The sequence below is a fragment of the Rhinolophus sinicus genome, linkage group LG12 (genome assembly GCF_036562045.2).
Source record: "Rhinolophus sinicus isolate RSC01 linkage group LG12, ASM3656204v1, whole genome shotgun sequence".
Taxonomy (NCBI): Eukaryota; Metazoa; Chordata; class Mammalia; order Chiroptera; family Rhinolophidae; genus Rhinolophus; species Rhinolophus sinicus.
The window spans coordinates 66,055,441-66,075,022 of NC_133761.1; positions in this window are offsets into that span (position 1 = coordinate 66,055,441).

A 19,582-nucleotide genomic window follows, 5' to 3' on the forward strand; every position below is an offset into this window, starting at 1 on the left:
AGGCGTTCACACGGAGAGTGCTACGAGCTCACAGAGAGGAACGGAGGATGCTTGGGGTGTCGTCACGCTGGCACGGCCTGAAACATGGCGGCCTCAAGTGAGTCTTATTTTCATGAACACACGTTGGGAAGGGCTTAACTGTGTACTGTGCCAATAAACATCTGTGTATATAAACCCCTCCTCCAAAGAACGGGCAAGATGAATTTAGGTAACATTTTTTTTCATAGTTTCTTCAAATGGTAGAGAAAATTCAGTCAGTATACTCTGCAAACCAGCCCCTTGAACACCGGGAACGGGATGTCCTCTTTTCCTCTTCTCTTAATCAGATTCCCATTCGGAAAGTCTTTGTCGATTAGACCAGTCACACCTCTTGGGTCACTGCCACGCTTCTCCTCCAAATGAGACTTGAGTCTCCCACAGTCTTTGCCATGGAGTCAAAACTGGCCCCTACTGCACTTGGAAGAATTATAATAGAGAACTAGATGTTATCCACCTTTGGGGACGTGCTTGCTTTGTAAATGATTGCTGTATATTACTTTTCCATCTTTAGACTGCCATCCGGTGTCAACCCAGGGTTTTTTGTCTTTCCAAGTCTTGATATTCCCATCTTACAGTGGTACAATGTCATTGTATCTTCATGTAATTACTCGGAGGATTTCCTTGCCTGCGTTTCTGACTCTGGCACTCTAACTTGCTTCAGTCACTGAGAATTATTTTCTTCTCCAACTCGCTCCCTCCCTCTCTGGATTTGCTCCTTCAGCAGCTAGAATGAGGGCGCTCTTTTCCATCATTTCACCTAAAGCATTGATGGGATTGTAATTCCCACTGGTCCTGGGAAGGAGTCAGATTCAGCAGCAGTGTGTCTTGATTGATGTTAAACGATTTATACCTGTTTAGATGCAGCTTTGCAGCCAAGAGCTAGAGTTACAGGTTCCTGGAAGGAGCCGTGTGTTCTGGGACAATTTTCCATTTTAAAAGGGAAAATCCTAACAACCGAAGGTTTGCTAAATCTCCTGCAATGCAGAATGAAATGTAAGGAGAATAACTCTACATTTAGCTGCCAACACTGAATCTAGGAGCAGATTTTTTTTTTCTTTTTTACGGGAAGTGCCATGTCTCTGTATCCAAGGATATCTCCCTCTTCATGTTTTAATTCTCTGGTGCAGAGCAGTGCTTCCTCCCCCTCCCACTTTTTTTTTTTTTTTTTTTTTTTGGTAAAAAAATTAATGACGTTAAATTAAACTCAAGTACTCCTATTTATTTTCAAAGAGAGACTTCTTTAGCAGACCAGATTTTGCTTTTCTTTTTTTTAAAATTAAAATGGGAGTGGAACTTAAAGCCTAACCCTACAGAGAGTAAAAGGTGCGTTGTATAAGCAGTAGCCATTCGCTTTGGTGGTTGGCTTCATCCAGAAGCTTCTGATGGCCTCTGGCTGGCAGAGGATTCAGCACCAGTCAGAAATGATTGCTTCTCTGGTTGAATAATCTGACGACACAGAAAGGTAAGACATACCGCCAGCAACGCTATCTGCCCAGCTCCTAAAGCAGCCGAAGATTTGCTGGCCCAGAGCGCTGCTGTGTTGATGCTCGGCTGCCTGCCTCCCCGGTGCGTGCGCAGCGAGGCTGATCCTGGGATGCTGGAAGCACCTTCGTCCGGGCAAGCGGTATCGTGCATCGTGACACGCAGCTCCCCGGACGTGCCGCTCCATCATCGTGCACTCAGCCGCCGGGAATAGGGAAGTCATAGGGTGGCTCCTGGGAACAATGCTTTGCTTACCTGGCTTCCTGCCCTCCGCTCTTGGAGCCGGCCTGGAAAAGGGGGCTTGAAGCCTGTCTCCCAAATGGTAAAGAAACAATAGAAACTATTGATTTCCCCATTCTTTGAAGAGCTAAGCAGCAGTCCAAGAAATCGTGAAATAGAATATCACAGAGTGGGTCCGGCTGCTTGTCCAGCAGAAGCAAATGGGGCCCTTTACAGCTCACCTGCTGCCCAGGACCATGGCCTTGGAGTGTGATTCTGAATAGAGAGCAGGTGAACCACCAGACATGCAGCTTTTCCTGGCTAGGTAGGAGGCTGGAATGGTCCTCACTCCTCCGACTCGTTCTCCCAGTTACATCTGTGGTGCCAGGCTGGCCACTGGACTCTGAAGAACCGCCCAGGAGCCAGTGTCAACTTCCGCTTATTAGTAACCACATTGCCCCATCCTGGTCTCTAGAGCACCTTTCATTTGGAGATGAGCTCTAGCACCCCACTACAGACATACCCTTTTCTGGGCCCCAAGAGCTTCGCGATGGGAGACCTCGCCTTTATAGTCACGAATGTAATCTGATTGCTTGGGATGTCATCAGAGTCCAGTCTGGGGGGGCCACATCCTACATTTTATTAAACGGTTTCTAAACATGTCCTGCCTCCAGAACTGTGCCATCATGAATGGCACTTTACAGGAGCCTCAGGGACGGTCTTCCTGTCCCGTCCAAAAGGCCTGTGAAGTTGAAATGCAATATTTCATTTCTGACACTTAATCTATGAGGGTGTCCTCGGAGCGCTATTATGCCTTTAAAGTCATTCTCTGATTGTGTGGTGCTGACGGGGCTACCGGGACGCTTTGGGCTTTATACACAGGCTCTGGGAAGGTTAGAGTAAGATGCCTGTTGTTAGGAGTTCCTGTAGAACTCGAGTTAGTCAGAAAGAGTACGCTGTTAACTCAAATGGTTTCTGGTGCCCTTCAGGCGGGATTATCAGCTAAACATTTCTAACAGGATGGGTTTTGGAATCAGGCACACTTGGCCTTCGTTCCTCTCGCTGCCGCCTGGAACTGTACGGTGTGTGCCATCACTCGGAGCCTCCATGTCTTCATCTGGGAAACAGAGATTAAAAAATAATATTTATTTCACAGTTTGCTTGTAAAGGCAAAATAAGCCCCCTCACACAACACCTGCTACATCATTGGTAAAGCCAGAAACTTCGTTGTCAAATAGGTCATGCAGCTCACAATCAACTTGCCCCTCTACTCCCACCCTGATTCTTCTCTCTGTATTATTTTGGGGACCACGTCCAGATCCGTTTCCTACCTTGGTCTCCCAGCTGTGTCCCAGGGATGACCTGTGAGCCGTTGTCCCAGCCATGAGCACGGAAGTGGAACAGGTTCTTAGCAGCTGCAAAAATAACTGTACTATTCACTTCTAGTAGGTGACAATTGCAGCTGTCCCCAAAGCCCAAAGCTACCAACAATGACGAGACTTCAAAGTCCTCCCATGGAAGGAACCCCAGTCCCTCTTAGTGTACCCACACGTGTTTTGGGTCACGCAGTCTCCACTTGGCCACTCTGTGCTTAGGTGGTGAGCACGCGTCCTTGAGGGTGTGAAGTAAAGACTGGTGATGGAAGTGATTCTTGGTCACCACTGTGACTGTTCTTTGTTGACCGTCACCTCTCCTCTAACGCTGACAGGCCATCAATGCGTTTATAGGACAAGCAAGTGGGGTTCTGGGTTGGATGGGGCCTCAAGCTAAAACAATTCTGGAGAGCCTCTTTAAAAAAAAAAAAAGATAACTAAATGAAAATGCAGAGTTAGATAAGAGAGTAAACACAGGAGAAAAAAATCACAACAAATCATGACAATTAAAAAGATGAGGAATACCACAAACACGCTAGAGTTCAGAAAAACAACCTAAGGTTTTATTATTAGATGCTTAACCTACATTTACAGTTTTTTTTTCCTACTTTTCGGGGGGGGCCCTCATATTCTTTTTGACGTCTTCAGATGACAGCAATTTGGTAATTTCATGTTATAAAGCATGCTCAGTTTTAAAAAATTGTTTTAAAACACTTTCTTTATCTTTAAAAAGTTAGTGATAGTTTGGAAAAGCTTTCCTTAGCTTCATAAGTTATTTTTAGTGACAAACATCGAGTAAATGCTAGGGTAGTTATTTTCCTTCAAATTTGAGCTAGTGATATTTGGGAGAAAAATTCTGTCTACCTTCTGGTTCCAAACATTTAAAAGGTTGTTTCTCTTGGGTTATTTACATACTTTCCATCAGAAGGACTCAGTACATCCACGTCATGACATGGCCGCTCTCCTGTCCCTTCATTTCACAGCTTGGGCTGAACCAGCACCCGGGGCGGGGGGGCAGGAGGATTTCTGGAAGTCTTGTGTCTGGGCGGAGGGCCAGCAGTCATCTCACTGTGAACAGAACTTCCTGAGACCCACATAGATCTGTCCCACAGACCCCAAACTAAATATATCCCCAACTCCACTTCCTCTCAACTGTGTCCCATCACCATGCCAACCTGAGAGGAAACATGGCCCAAAGGAAACTGCAGTAAAAAGACAGAGTGACCTCAATGCAGTTTGGTCACGATATCCTACTTTTGTAAGTTTGACCAAAAACAAACAAAGCAGAAAACCCCCAAACCGCCATTTGTTGATGGGTTGTTCATCCCCTTGCAGACTGCATGGAAGCTCACGCTTCCTCAGCTCCGTGGGATGTGCTCACGGCCCCAGGCGTCCCAGTGCTGGTTGTGTCCAGGGGGAGCTGCCCAGCTGCCCGGCCTGGTTCCAGCGTGATGCCCCAGACTCCCTCTCTGGTGCCCGCCTCCAGGGCATAGCTCCCAGTGCCCTCCTGCAGTGTTCTCTCTGCCTACTGGGCAGTCCTCTCAGGTGGCGTTCCTGCAGGACTCGGGAGCCTTCCTCACTGTCCACCCAGCCTGTGGACAATTCACCTCATGCCGCTGTGGATGTGCCAGCTGCCGGACAGCTGCTCTGCCCGCACCTCCCCCTTCCTCCATACCCCTCCCTCCAAGTCTCTTTTTTCCTTGCTCCAACAGGTGCAGTGGACAGATGACCAAAACCATGACAAGGAAATGTCCCGCCAGCAGAGAAGCTGCAGCCTCCTGCCCTGTGGGCCCCTGACCCTCACCGGTCATATGTGGCGTTCTTCTTGTGTGCATTGCATGACGGACAGCAGCATCTGTCTGCCTGAGGACTCCCTGCCAGGTTGGCTGCTCACATCGCAGGTGTTTCTCCCGCTCCTTTCCTCAGCCATCCGCTTACGGATGTAGAAGCTCACGGTGGGAGTGGGTACGGGGTGACCGTGGTTGCGCGAGCCCTGAACTTCTCGTCCCTCCTTGAAGTGGTGTCGGTCGCCAGTAGTTGGTGTTGTGTTAGAATATTTCCTTCCTCAGGGGGCTGGGGGAGGTCTGAGTTGCCAAGTGCAGGGTAACAGACGAAGATGATTTATAAGGCAGAGTCTTGTTTTTCAACCCAACGAAGCATATTAATCAGGATTTTGTGGATCCATCACTGTCCATGATGTACCCCACTTTTATCCAAGCTGCAACTCTCCGTTCTTTCTTCTCTTCTTTTTGCCATGTGTGTCTCCCCATCTCTTCTTCCTTTAAGGTAGGTTAGACTGCATTCCAAGGAGCTCCTCAATTTAAAAGCACGGAACCTTAAACATCAGAGGGCCCAGCTGTTTCACAGCCAGTGGCAATCGGTAGCTGTGCTGTCCCGACAAACACCTTTGAAAGGACCCGTCCTTGTCTGCGATCCGTGGAGCCACCCCTTCTAATAAAGGGATTTCAGCCCTTCCTTAGCTGCCGTTAACTAATAGCTCATCACATCTTTGTCCGTTTGTCTCAGAACTATTCTGAATATCGTCACTGCTTGTTTTGTCCTTGACCCGCCCCTGTCCACTGGCACATGAGCTGCCACCAACATTATATTTCTGACGTCACTGTCCTTTGGTTAGTTCACACCCAGGAACTGGGCACATCTAAGGTACTTTTCCATTGGGCAAGTTCTTTTTATTGGGAAGGGTGGGGCCACACTTGAATAGATAGTAATCTCTGGAGGGAGAAGAGCTCATTCATGACAGCAAAGTCAGCCCCAGTCAGTAAAATCTCACGTGACTGAAGAACTGCCTTCAAGTAAAGAACCCAAGGAAAACAAAATAACCCTCTCCACAAGCCCAGCACACACCACACACACACACACACACACACACACACACACACACACCCCAAACACATCCTAAAGACAGTACCAAAGTTCACAATGTGTGTGCATAATGAGACTTCAGTGATGGGAGGAGTGAATTATTCAGGAAAAATACTTTTTTTTTTTTTTTTTTTTTTTTTTTTTAATGTTTAAGAATCTTGTGTGGTGTAGAATCACAAAAGAGCAGGGAGAGAGGAGAGAATTCCCCAAAGAAAGTCTATCTTGTTGACTGACAGACCGAATCAATGGCACATAGATTCTTTAAACTTTTAAAGTTTCCAATTAAAGATGAAAATTAAGTACAAACAGTCTCATTTGTACCGTTCTCAGGTTTTAAAGCACAAGGAGAATGGCCTAATGAGGAGGCATTCCCCTATCCAATACACGCAACGTGGCTGATACTGCTTTTGAGTTTGAGAGGAGACCTTTGAGTCTAACCTGCCAGGAATCCAGACCAGCAAAAGCTCCGTCAAATCTGTGCGTATCTGATGCAGCGGAAATAATGGGACAACGTGTCGCCATCTTCAGTTAAAATAATAATTGATGCAGCACATTTGTTCATGGTCTCTCCATGCAGGTGGATGAGCCTTTACGCTATTCAAAGCCACTCTGTTCTCCCTTCCGCTTGATGTTACCTTCTGAGGGCTCAGCTGCACGTGGCCTCTTAAGTCGCAATATGCCAGCCATTCCCACGGCTGTCAGCTTTGGTGTTCAGCTCCTGTCCTTCCAGTACTTACTGCATTGCTGACAATTACACTGTATACACACCGATTTTTATGGGACCATCCATGCATTTTTCACATACGGAAAATTCTGGGTTTCTAAACCACACACCTCATAATAATAATAATAATATGACAAACCTATGTGTACACATAAGCCTACACTTGTATGGGTGAAAAGGAAGACTGGAGCTTTAAATAAAAGCAATGGCAGGTCCAAACTGATATCTCCATTGGAGCACATTGTCTTAAATATTTTTAATACTCAGTGAATGTTCTGGTTGAGAGTTACCAGCCATTAGACTTGAACAGATTTGTTCTCCGAGAGTTGTTTTAACTTGATCCAAAAACAGAAGACATCGCCTTGCACCAGGGATGTAACAAGGTCCCCCTTGAAGAAATAATACGTCGCTGCCAATACATGTCCCCTTCCCCTCCTGCAGCTGTGCCAGGGCAAGGCAACCCCCCAGTCCGGGGAGCTCGGCAAGTTGTCAGGCTCACAGGGTTGCATTTGCGTCTAAGTTTTAGGTTAGAATTCCCATGTAACTGACAGTTCAACAGGACCAGTAGCCTGCAGAGAAGCTTTGTGTGAGTCAGAAAAGAGAGTCCCTGTCCTCAAGACATTTTATCTTCATCTGTCACAAATTGTGATGTACTAATTGATTTGGAACAAGACTCTTTACTGCCACCTGCTGGAAGAAAGGGCGCAATCAATTTGCAAATCTGACTACACGAGACGGCTTGTGGGGGCCCTGAACCCACAAGTTTTTTTAGTTTGGATTTTCATAAAATTGAAATTTTCTTTTAAATAAATAGACCACGTAACATAAGGAACTTAATAAAAGTCGAAGCCTTTGTTTGTGGGAGTCGGTCCACGGAGCGCTGTATTTTCATAATAATTTTTAAAAGGCTGACAAATACCACAAACCACAGGAAAATAACAATATGTGTGTTAATTAGCTGCTTGCAAACTCTCAGTTTTCTCTTTCAAATGACAAACGTTTTTCTCACGGTTCTAATAGAGAAAATAGAAACACAATTCAGTCTCTTTTCCTACACAGTTGATAAAATGTTTTTATTACTGTTAGACGAGATGCATAAAACGTGATGTCACACACGAACGTGCCACAGGCTTGTTGTGTCCTACGAACAAAGGGACTCTTGCTGACTTTGTTTCGTTTGATTCCCGTCTATTTCGCTTGATTCCCACGGTGTTTTGCCGTTGTGTGGACTTTCATCATCAGACAGAAGAGAGAACATCCGTTCTGACTGGGTGCTTGGGGGAGATGCAGGTACCCAGGATGGTGACCGTGCGGTTTCCGGGTTCGCCTCTGCCTTTGCATATTTTACACCTCGTTTCTTCGTCCCTTGTCACTGTGCAGTCCCTCCCAGTCCCAGACGCCACAATCACACTGCGTGTGGTGTGTGGCCACACATGTCACAGTGTGCAGTGAATAGACTCACTGGGTCTTCAAATCCATCTCCTGAGAGTGATGAGCCTTAAGTCCGCTGTCCATGGAAGTGACTGAAAACCACATAAAACACCTGGACAGTCCGCCCAACATCTCCCTGGTCGCTCCACGGACAACATCGTGTGCCCTGGATTTGAGGAGCAGAAATCAGTCAGTGCTTGAAGTGCCTTAGGCAAACAGAGGTGACCGAGGGCAGGACCCCACAAAAATTCAGGGCCCTGCCACCTCACGGAAGGTTCTGGGAGTGCGATGGTCTGGAGCGTGCCATGGTGACCTCTGAGGCCCAGAGCAAGTTGCTGCACCTGCACCGCCTGTGACAGCCGGGAGGCTGTCTGAGTGTTGGAGGCACTGTATACCGCCTTCCAATGTGCTACCTGAGCATCCAAAGAGTCATTCATAAAGTTGCCTGTTCTGAGCGGACCATGAAGAAGAAAGCTTGAGCTCCGTTGGTTTGGACTTCATTCTCAAGAGGAAAATGCCTCCACCAGGGGACCCGGTGCTTCTGCTGCTAAGCTGGGAGACGAAACCCACTTGTGGTCATTTGGGGTCCTGCCCTGAACCAACGGGCGCACGGTTTTCTGGTGGAAGTGACCACATCTGATGACCCAGGACAGCTTGGGTTGCAGCTACAGAATGGGGGCCTGTGGGCCGTCGGGAACCCACAGTACCTCTACTGCTCCCAGGCCCCCATTGCAAGGCTCAGAGGAAAAAGGAAGGACAGGTCAGCCCTCAGACCCTTCTGGAATGAAGGTTTGCAGCAGTCCAGCAGGTGACCATCCCAGAGAGGTCGAAGGAAAGCCAGACAGGGCACTAAGAATGGAGCGGGGCATAGCGACCACCACCTGGTGACCAACCACAGAAACAGGCACTGTCACAGCGTCCCGTGTGTTCTCTTTTTCCCTTGTGTGTGTGTGTTTGTCACATGGGTTTGCTACTTTCTTCTTTTTCCTCATTCTCACATTTATTTCTGTTACGCGTTGTTGGATGTTAACTTTGTGATTTAGCCTGTACGTCATAGGATTTGCACTAAGGGACCCGGCCTGACTGTGACCAGTCATTAACAGGCAGCAGTGGACCAGGATTCTTATTTCAGGGAAGGAAGGGGACTATTTTTACATACGAAAGCTCTTTTTAGGTGGAAATAATGCATTTGTTTTGTTCATGTACAGCAGTTCAGACATGGATGCAAATAAGAGTGCCTATAGAAGCTGGGGAGACAAGGGTTGACTGTGCTGGTTATCAATTTATTACATCTCACCTCCAACTTCATTGCCTGCTCTAGAAAAATGGAGCTGGGCCCTCTGTACATTGTTCCTTCGCCAGCAGGTGCAATGCTAAACTTGTCAGCAGGGGGCGCTGGAGAGACATTAGAGGAGGAAAGGGCTTTGCTTCCTGTTTCTGGAATGTTCCACGAGTGTGGTTACAATAACTAACTTTTGCACATTTTACAAAAGTATATCACTGTGTGAACACTGTGATATACTTGGTCACCACCCCTGACCCCGGGAGGACCCTTGCAGTGAGGGGGTCCCAAATCTCAGGCTTCAAAGCCATGTATATAATTGTCTTGAGTGGGTTCCCCCCAACCCCGGAAAGTATGTATTTCCAAGTTTCCTAAACATTTCACCTCTATCTCATCCTTACCTCCATCCTTCCCCTCTTTTAATTGCTTTAATTGGGTTTGATCTTTTCTCATCTTTTTTCTAACCAACTCCATGTTGGTGGCCTGAAGTAAGAAGGTGCTGGGTTAACTGTAACTGGACAGAACCTGTTGTCACAGAACTTGGCAATCCTGGGAATCTATGTGGTATTTTACTAAATTAAACCACATAAAAAAGTAGAAGTTGCCTTTCCTGCCTCTCATTCACCCCCCCCCCCCCGCCCCAGTATCATTTATCCATTTCTCACATTTTTCTGGACGTCTTCCAATGAAGGAAGCAAAAATAGCTCATGTTTTCATTTGACAATTCTCCATCTTCAATTTTTTCTCCCCTAAGAAAAGTGTTTCACTCTTGAGGTTTGTGTGCTCTGAGGAATATTCTTGATAGGAAAGCATTCTGTCCGCCTCTGTGCATCCGTTGTCATAATGTCAACAAATGTCTCCTGGGTTTGAAAACATACCAGTTATGTGTTTAAAGTCAGATTACCAGTAATGGCTTACATGTTGTCTTGGCTAACTGGAGGAAATGATCACTCTTAATTAATAAACATTTATATTTTGACATGAGTTTGTTTAGAATGAATTTTAGCCTAAAAGATGTATTAATCCTGAGAATAGAGGAATTTATGAATTAAGTATGGAGGTCTTTGTGAGAACTGCTAACATCCCTTGTTGAAATCTGTGGCCTCGCTTCCTACTTCTCGTTTCTACCTTCTCTCAAATACCTTTACTATTTTTATTCATTCTTTTAACTGAAGCTTCTAAAACACGTCTCCAACTTTTCACCAGACTCCTTTCCCTTCCCCACCCATGTGAGCAAGTTCAAGCACTATTTCTGATGTCCTTCTTTTATTCCCTAAACCTGACATCAGCCAATGAAAAAAGACATTCTTTTTTTTTTTGGGGGGGGGGGCAATGTTTATTAGTTACCAAAAATATAGAGGTGTCACCAATGGTGTTTATGAAAAGTACCCCCTTAATTATAGTCACATGATGATTGAAAACTGCAAACATCCAAGTTAAGTAAAATGCAAAGTACTGGTTGTTGGACGAATTTTAAAATATTTTGAGCATTTACTTTTAGGGAGCATGGACTGTTTCCTGGTTCTTCTGTGTATTGTAAGCCATCGATATTTAGATGAGTCCCAAAGTGAGCAGTGTGAGAGATGGATTTGTGCTCGGTTTGATTGCCTCAATGTTTTCCCCGCCTTTAGTCCCAATCTAATTTCAAGAGGCTTTGCTGTCAAACATTTCAGAAGCTGAGGACGGATCAGTGGTGGAAAACGAGCAATGCCATCTCCTGATATGGTGAAGCATTGTCAGACTCATGGGACAAGCACAGAGCAGAAGGGGAAAATGATTTATTTTATTACATAATATTTAGGGTCTGGTTCTTGTTACTTTGCAGTTTGGAAAGAACTACATTGATTTGACTGAAGTAAATACATAAGTGAAAACTTGAGAGGGAGCTGAGAGATGGATATCTTTTAATTGGGATTGTGTGGATGGTTCAAACTCTGAATAGTTCCAGCCATAATACCAGTTACCTAGAAAGGAAAATTGTTATGTGTATGCATAGAAATGACCCCATGATTTGCTTCCTTAAAGAAAATCTGTGTTTCTAATTTTTACAAATCATTTACGTAATTCATGATAAGTATTTTTTCTCGGTCATAAACAACTGTAAAAATTCCGAATTGGAGTAAAAGAGCTAAGTATTAAATATTTAGAAAATGTTTTCAAAAGGAAGTTAAACCTTCATTTACTCAGCAGGGTTAAGACTTTCTCTTTTCTTTACATATTTTGCAGAGTTTTGTGAGGATTAGAAAAATATGGAAAGCACACAGTACTAGTTCAATAATTGCATTGCGGACATGGTATTAAATGACAGGATGAAAGTTGTGGAAAGAAAGCAGAAAAGTTTGGGTGCTGTTAGAGTGAATGAAATAACTATGTGATGCTTAGGCAGTAAACAGTCGCTTTATGAGCACGGCAGGAGCAGTCTGGATGTGCTGTGGGGGAAGGAAAGGGCGACCTTTATTTATCCCGAGGAAGGAAATGCTGCATCCACGAGGGTAAACAGGATTCTTGAACTATGAAGGGTCGACGCGTGATTCATGAGCTGAATGAAAGTGGATCGCATCTGTGGCACCCAACCCCCCATAAGAGGAAGGTTGACTGTCATGATTCAACCGGCAAAAGGCCTGCGTTTCTGCATCTACACTCAGATGTTTGTCGAAGGCATGCGGGGCTCCCCAGGGTCTTTGGAAGGATTTTTGTACTCATGCTCGGGTGGATCAAAATTTTGTTCTTTTTCCAGAATCCTCCATCTGGGAGTCAGCTGTCAAGCCCATGTGCGTACTTTCCCCTAGAGGGTAAAGGAAGAGGAGGAGGGAAGAAAATTAAGGACACAGCTACCGGTTGTCTTTCTTCTCACCCAAATGTCAGGTCCATGCTAGTGATACCTGGAGATGCTGGCAGGAAGAGGGGCGGGTTGCGTGCAGGCAGCCGCCTTGGGAAATGCGACGTTGCTCCGTCTCTGTGGGGGAAGCAGCTGGGTGTGGTGGAAAGAGCAGAACCACTTGTATTAGGTTGGACCTGAGTTCAAGTCCTGACACAGCTGCATGATCCCTGCAACCTCAGCCAAGCGACTTGGTCTCTTGCTTTAGTTTCAGTCGCCGTGCAGAGGTGAGGGTACCGACCTTTGGAAACTTGGTGTGTAAAACAGAGTGATGTCAAGGGGTCACGTACTAAGGCGTGTTCTGGCGATCTTGGGTCATCTAATTACCTCCCTTAGGGTGTTTTTTCCATAACATTGTTTGAGATGCTTTGGGCTAGTGCCGCTCTCAGAATGGGGCAGGTTGTAGTAAATGATAGCTCTTACCTGTGGGTTTCTAAGGGTACAACTTAGGGATCTCTCAGTATAGAAGGGGTTGTCTTTGGTCCAATATCGAGCTAATAATGAATACGGAAAGTTCCTGTAGGAACAAGGCTATGGTAATTAGGGCCCACCTCGTCTGTGTCGCGATTTTCTTTTTGCCTGTTTATAGTGAAGTACGTCAACCCTGAAATGCAGGAGTTTGAGGATACATTTTGGAACCACATAAATGAACTTCGGCAAATTAAACACACCCACATCCCTCGTAGAGACAATATACGATGCTGTCTTTGTTTTGGTTCATGTTAAAACAAGCTAGTTTAAGAGCTCATATGATGCTTACTGACTATCGTTCTAAGTGCTTTAGAAATCATTTGATTCTCATTAAACCCCAGGGGGTAAATACTACTATTTTCTCCATTTCCTACATCATGGAACTGACACACAAGGAAGTTAAGTAACTTCCCAAAGTGACACATCCCCTGAGCTGGAACTTGGACCCAAAAAGTGGACCCCCATGTCCTGTCATGGAAGATGAGGTGACTGAGAAGGAACAGCAGAGATATAGTGATTCCCTAATTTTCCAGCAAGAAATGAATTTTTTCATCCTCTTCCTTCTGCTTAAGGCTTGAAACACAAACAATTTTCTACTTGGCATTGTGAAATCAGTGAGTGACGTTTCACTCTCACTGATGTAACATGCAAGGGATTAATCATTATAGAGCTATGGTTTTGATAAAATCTTCAGTTCAAGCCATCGTGTCATTTTTGTTAAGACTCCCCAGGTAAGTTTACCTTCATCTGTCCCCATTCTCTTAGTGACACGAATTCTCGGTGAGCTTCATTTCTGTAAATCACTGTCTATTGGATGAACGGGCCTAACCACACATGTTCAAGATGACATGCATCTTTGATTGGAGTACATAAAATTATGGGGTGAACACATACTGACTTCTCTTTCATGGAAAAGTGCCAGGTACTTTCTTTTCCAAACAGAGTGTTTTTGGAGAGGCCAGCATTGTTCTAATCTCAGAGAGCCGTAAGAAAGCGTGTGCGTTCAAAGGCACATCCCAGCTCTGTAACCAGACAGACCTGGGGTAGGGGCCAGGCTCTTTATTTCTCTTTGTAGCTGTTGAGATTTTGGACAAATTATTAACCTTTTAGAGTTTCCCTTTCCTTCCAGAGTTGAGAGGATTCAATAAGACAACGCATGAAAAGCACTTAGCATATTAAGTTTTCAAAACACACTGGCAATTATGCTATTTTAATAACAGCAAAACAAACAATGTTCTTGGTACATAGGACCTGTTCAGATAAAGTCCTTCCTTAATTTCATGGGTACCCGTGGAACGCTTGGGTGATAGCAACGTTGTTTTTCCCTTAACCGAGATTTTTAAATGGTTTTTGTTTGGTTTTGTTTTTGAAAAGGTGCTAATCCCCTTTCTGACCTCGAAGTTGTTTCCTTAATCCCACAGACAAATCAGACGTAGCCAGAACCTTTTAATCAGAACATTTATTGGGCATGGCCCTCGTCCTGGGAGACAGAATTGGTGCTTCCAAGTCCTTGCTGAATGATTTATTTGTATATAGAGGCTTTGAAAAAGTGAGTAGACAAATGTTTCGCTTTTATGTAATACAGCTGTGGTCACATATAAACTCGTGTGTGTGTGTGTGTGTGTGTGTGTGTTTCTGTCTTCTTTCTCCCCCACATCATAAGGGGGCTGAAGTGTTAACATAATTCCCTTCCATTTAAGCTTTATACAGTCGGTACCCCTCTCCTCCCTGCCAAATACCAATGACTAATGGTGAGGCCCGGTTATCGCCGCCACTGTATTACCTGCTTTTCAGAAGTTACCTGAATTCTCACATCCTATTTCCCCACTTTTCCAGCTGAGAAAGTGGGGGTTCAGGGAGTTTAAGGACCTGAGCAAGAACCCACCAGTGCCAGAAGCAGAGTGGCCATCGGCTTCTGACCGCCGGGCCTGTGCCAAGACTGCTGCCCTGTATCCCTTCTGCTCTGAGGTTTGGCTCACGGGGAATGGTCACACCGCCCGCCTGAGCCCCCTGCCCAGCGCTCCCAGTGCGGTTCCTTTCTCCATATGCGGAGTTGGCTGCATTTCTTTTTTTTTTTTTTCTGCTTTAAAATGGAAATCAATGAATGATACACATGGTCCAATCACAGAGATGTAATTGAGAGAATTGGAGGGAAAGGTGACCCCTCTGACGTGGCAGCAAAGTCTTCCAGCAACGAAAACACCCAGAACAGCGGACTTCACTCCGCGCTAAGCGCTGCAGGGGAGCGGTTCCATCTGCTCTTCGCCATAACGTTCTCCCTAAATTAATTCCTGGAGAAATTACAGGCAAATAGCACCTCCCCCGCGGTAGTTTTTTTTTTTTTTTTTCTTCAGTAAGATAAGGATTAAGAAACCCCGTGGCCCAGGGAAAAACCCATTTTGCAGTCTCTTTGTACTGACAAACTCCCACTGTCAAAAACACTATATAACATTTTACTAGTTTGCAAAAGATGAAAATGTAACCAGATGTTAAATTCAAGAAGCAAGTTAACAACTCCTGTTTTCAAATGGGTAGGTTTCCACCTTGAAAAGGAAAGAAACAAAGGACACCGTTCCCCAGCCACAGCGTAAAAAAAGAAAGAAAGAAAAAAAAAAAAAGTCGAGTCGTTTCTGACTTGAGTTTTATAATCATTTAGTCTCACAGGATGGAGCTTGTGAATAATGGGATATGTGCTAATTACCTGAACTCCGGGTAGGCTTTACAAATGCCTTCTTTTGAACCCCGAAGGCTGGGTTTCCTGAACACAGTAATTAAATAACTTGTACCCGGTGACATTATGGCCACACATAGGCCATGCCTCCACGCAGGAACTCTTCCTGTTGTTTGGATGTGACATATCTTTGGCTCTGCCATGGCGATGTCTCACCCATCCCCGACCTGCTGCTTGGCACAAAAGCTTTATTGAAATGAAAGCCTTTCAGAGGCCATTTCCCCACCTGACTCCTTAATCAGGGCCGGCATCTCCACCTCGTCCTGCCACGCGCCCCGGTGAGTGCACACCGGAAATGCGAGAGACAAATAGGAGCAGGAATGCGTCCGGCGAGTGAGGGTGGACATGTTTTTATTATTGGTCTTTTGATGGATCGCACCCAATTCTTGGGGAAACATGCCCTGTGGCATTTTTCATCAGTATCCCAGAAGGATTTTTCAGTGTTTTACCTTTGGGTCCTTGAAGAATAAGTCTTGGGTTCTGTAATAGCTATAGAAATCTCCTCCATTGATGTGTAAGCGTGATAAGAAACTCTCCTTTTGATTAAGAGACGCTCCGGAGATTGAGGAACATTACAATAGATGAAATAGGGACAGATGTCCATCACCTCATTAAATCAGGCCTCTGTGAAAGACAAAGTGAAGTGTAAAAGAATATTTGACTCTTCTTATTAAAACCTGCGTGGTTTTTACTCCCCTTGTCTAAGTTTTCCTTTCCCGTTTCATCCTGTGATGTGCTAAAACGGTCAGTCCTTATTCTAAACCTTGTTGGCGAAGACAGGATGGAAATAATCAGAACTGGGCTCCAATCTGAAATTTCAGATAGGCTGAGGGACAGTGGTGGCTCCAAGGCAGTGTGGGTCCATTTGTTGCAAGTCCTGCAAACTCTGATTTCTGAGGTCCATTTCTCTGACGGTGTCTGCAGCTTTCTGGATGCTTGTATCTTGTCATGTGAGATGGGACAGAGAAAATGTGTTCTTGAAGACATTCTAGTACTCTAGATGGGAATGCAAAGAAGGAATAATTAGCTACTCCGCTTTCAGAATGTTTTAAATGAAGGAAGAAGGACATTTCAGTTACAAATAACGCCTTAACCATGAGTCGTGCAGGCGGGGCTTCAGAACTCGATATGAGCACATGTAAAAAGTGCCCCTTAGCCAGGAATCAATTGGTCGATTTAAAAATCTATATTGGAATGGAAGCGTTCAAGCGGCATTTATACATCACTGATTCAGTAGCTTCCACATCAAGTTTGGGTTTTACGTGGATGAGTCTGTTTGCAGGCCTGGGCACATCTCTCCAGAACTCCAGATCCACGCGCTACGAACTGTCTCTCAGTTTTTCCTCCCACTCTCCCTCCCTTCTTTCTTCTCTGAATAAAACTGAGCGCTTACTCTGTCCCAAGCATTATGTACTGGCCTATATGGCATCTACGGGATTTAAAACCTAAAGAGGAGACACAGCAAAGACATAGCTTCACAAATACATGATTCATTACAAAAGGGATCAGTGACAAATGTTGAATTTCCCACAGAAATTTGACCATTCCGTTACCTTTCCTCTTTCTGTTGTATCACCGTCCGTTGAATTACACAGATGTGAAATCCAGGAGTTCTAGACTTTCCTCTCCATAAATCCAACCTCTAAAAGTAGTTGGGCCAGTTGTACCTTCTTAGCATGTGGTGCGTCAGTCCCTTCTTTTAATTCCCCTGTTTCTGACTATAGAATGTCATTTCCCTCACCTGTGTTTCAATAATTGTGACGCTAGTATTTTTCTTAGAGTGTCTCCTTCCAGTGCAGCCTTCATATTCCTCTCCGCTATCATATACTGATTGCCTATTAGTGCCAGACAGTGTGCTAAATCCTCTTTCTAGCATGTAGATCTGATACTGATTCCCCTTTTCCAGCTTATAAATGTCCCAGGGCTTGTCATAGCCTCTAGGACGAATGTCAGACTTCTCGTCAGGGTACATATCATCTTTCAGACTATGCCCCCACATTTCTTTTTCTTTATTTTTATTAGTTTATTCATCCATCCATCCATCTGTCATCCATCCATCCATCCATCCATCCATCCATCCATCCATCATCCATCTATCCGTCCATTCATCCATCCATCCATCTATCCATCCATTCGTCCATCCGTCCATCCATCCATCCATCCATCTATCATCCATCCATCCATCCATCCATCCATCTATCATCCATCCATCCATCCATCCATCCATCCATCCATCCATTCGTCCGTCTGTCCATCCATCCATCCATCTATCATCCATCCATCTATCCGTCCATTCATCCATCCGTCCATCCATCCATCCATCCGTCCGTCCATCCACCCACCCATTCACTTTCGCCTCCTCTCACAGTCTTCACCATTATTTCTTACCTTACCCAAACTTTTCATGACTCTGGGTCTTTTCAAATATTTGTCTCTGTGCTTCCCATCTAGTCTCCCACTGACAAAACTTCTACCTACCCTTTAAGCTCTTATTTTAATTCTTTCTTCCTCGCTGAAGTAGATTCTGATTTCCCTACCTCGCGTACGCCTCTGTTTTACACTATCGTGTTACATTGACAATATACCACTTGCATTAGACACCAAGGTCTTTGAGGCCGGAGACTGTATCTCGTTTATTCTTGGGTCCCAATGCCAGTCTCATTCCTTGCACACACTAGATGCCCAATAAGAACCTTGCATACGGCTCTGAGACTTAAGGAGCTGACATCTGGTTTGTTTTCATTTATCAGTCAGTTACCCAACATTCTGTTACTTAATCGCAGCTTGTGTGGTAAATGAGATTATCTTATGAGTGACCCTTCAATGACTGTCCTGTGAAATGTCTCCCCAGTGCCACACACAGACCCTGGGATTATGGGGGTTTGTCTGGGGAGGCGGTCCCTGTCCTTTCCTACCCTGATTCGAAGGGATGAAGCAGCTAGTGAGCGTCTGATGCTCCTGGGAGATACCGGGCGAAGGCAGAAGAAGGTCAGCAGGTGGATTTGGCAGGTAAAGGAGATGAAAGTGAGCTCTGGGTACCTTAGAACGCCCATCTTCTGTTCATCATGAATGCCTCCCCCAACTTGCCTGTTCTCTCCTTCAAAATTTGTCACAAGAAGCTTAATTTACAGATGAAGTCACTTGTTGTGCACAATTTTCTGCCATGATGTTCTCTATGAAGACACTGAGTTTGTGTCATAGTATTGGGCACTTACAGGGACCCCCACCCGGCTGTTTTTCCCCTGATACTGTGTATTTGTGAGGACCGGTGGTGCCCGTGGAAGATGGAAGCTCATCTTCCCACTTCCTAAAGATGAGCCACCCCAGTGATGCTGTGTTTTCATTGGTCTACCCAATAGTTCCCGTTGTCTTTTCAGTTGAAAATTCCAATTATTTATTGACTCTCAGAACAGCAAGCCTCATTAGACTTCATTAAAAGATAAATGTTGAAAGTGCGGGAGTACGTGGTCGGTGCTCAGGCCCATCTCTGCATAGCTTGGCGAGAACACTGCATGTGTCTGCTGCCCCCAAAGCCAGGGGGACCTCGGGGGCTGACGTGCACACACTCAGACCGGAAACCTGCCTCTGTCCTGCAGGATTGTTCTCTAAGGTCAGGATTGCATTTGAAGGCTGCGTCGTGTTGAATATGACAGATGGGCTACAGAGGAGAACCCAGGGAATCGGCTGGTTCCTAGAATAAGTAATAAGAACTGAAACAGGAATCTTTTCCTCAAGTGCAAATTTGACAACTGAGCTCTGTGTAACTATTATCGAACATCCGTATTGACCTGTTGAGGTCAATAGTTGGGCTTAGTTATGCTCTATATTGACTGCTTACATTTTCTAAGTGAGAAAGAAATGGCCAAATGGGAAAATCCAATTGCACCTGGAGACAGGTTTTGTTGTTGTTGTTGTTGTTGTTGTTTTTTGCTTTTTTGAGTAATTTAATTGCATATGGAAAATGACGGCTATCTTTTAAAAATTTGGTCTTAGGTTTATTTTGCCCGCATGCATTAGCCCTATAGAGATCAATGTGTTTTTAGAGGAATTGGGATGAAATCGTTATTTT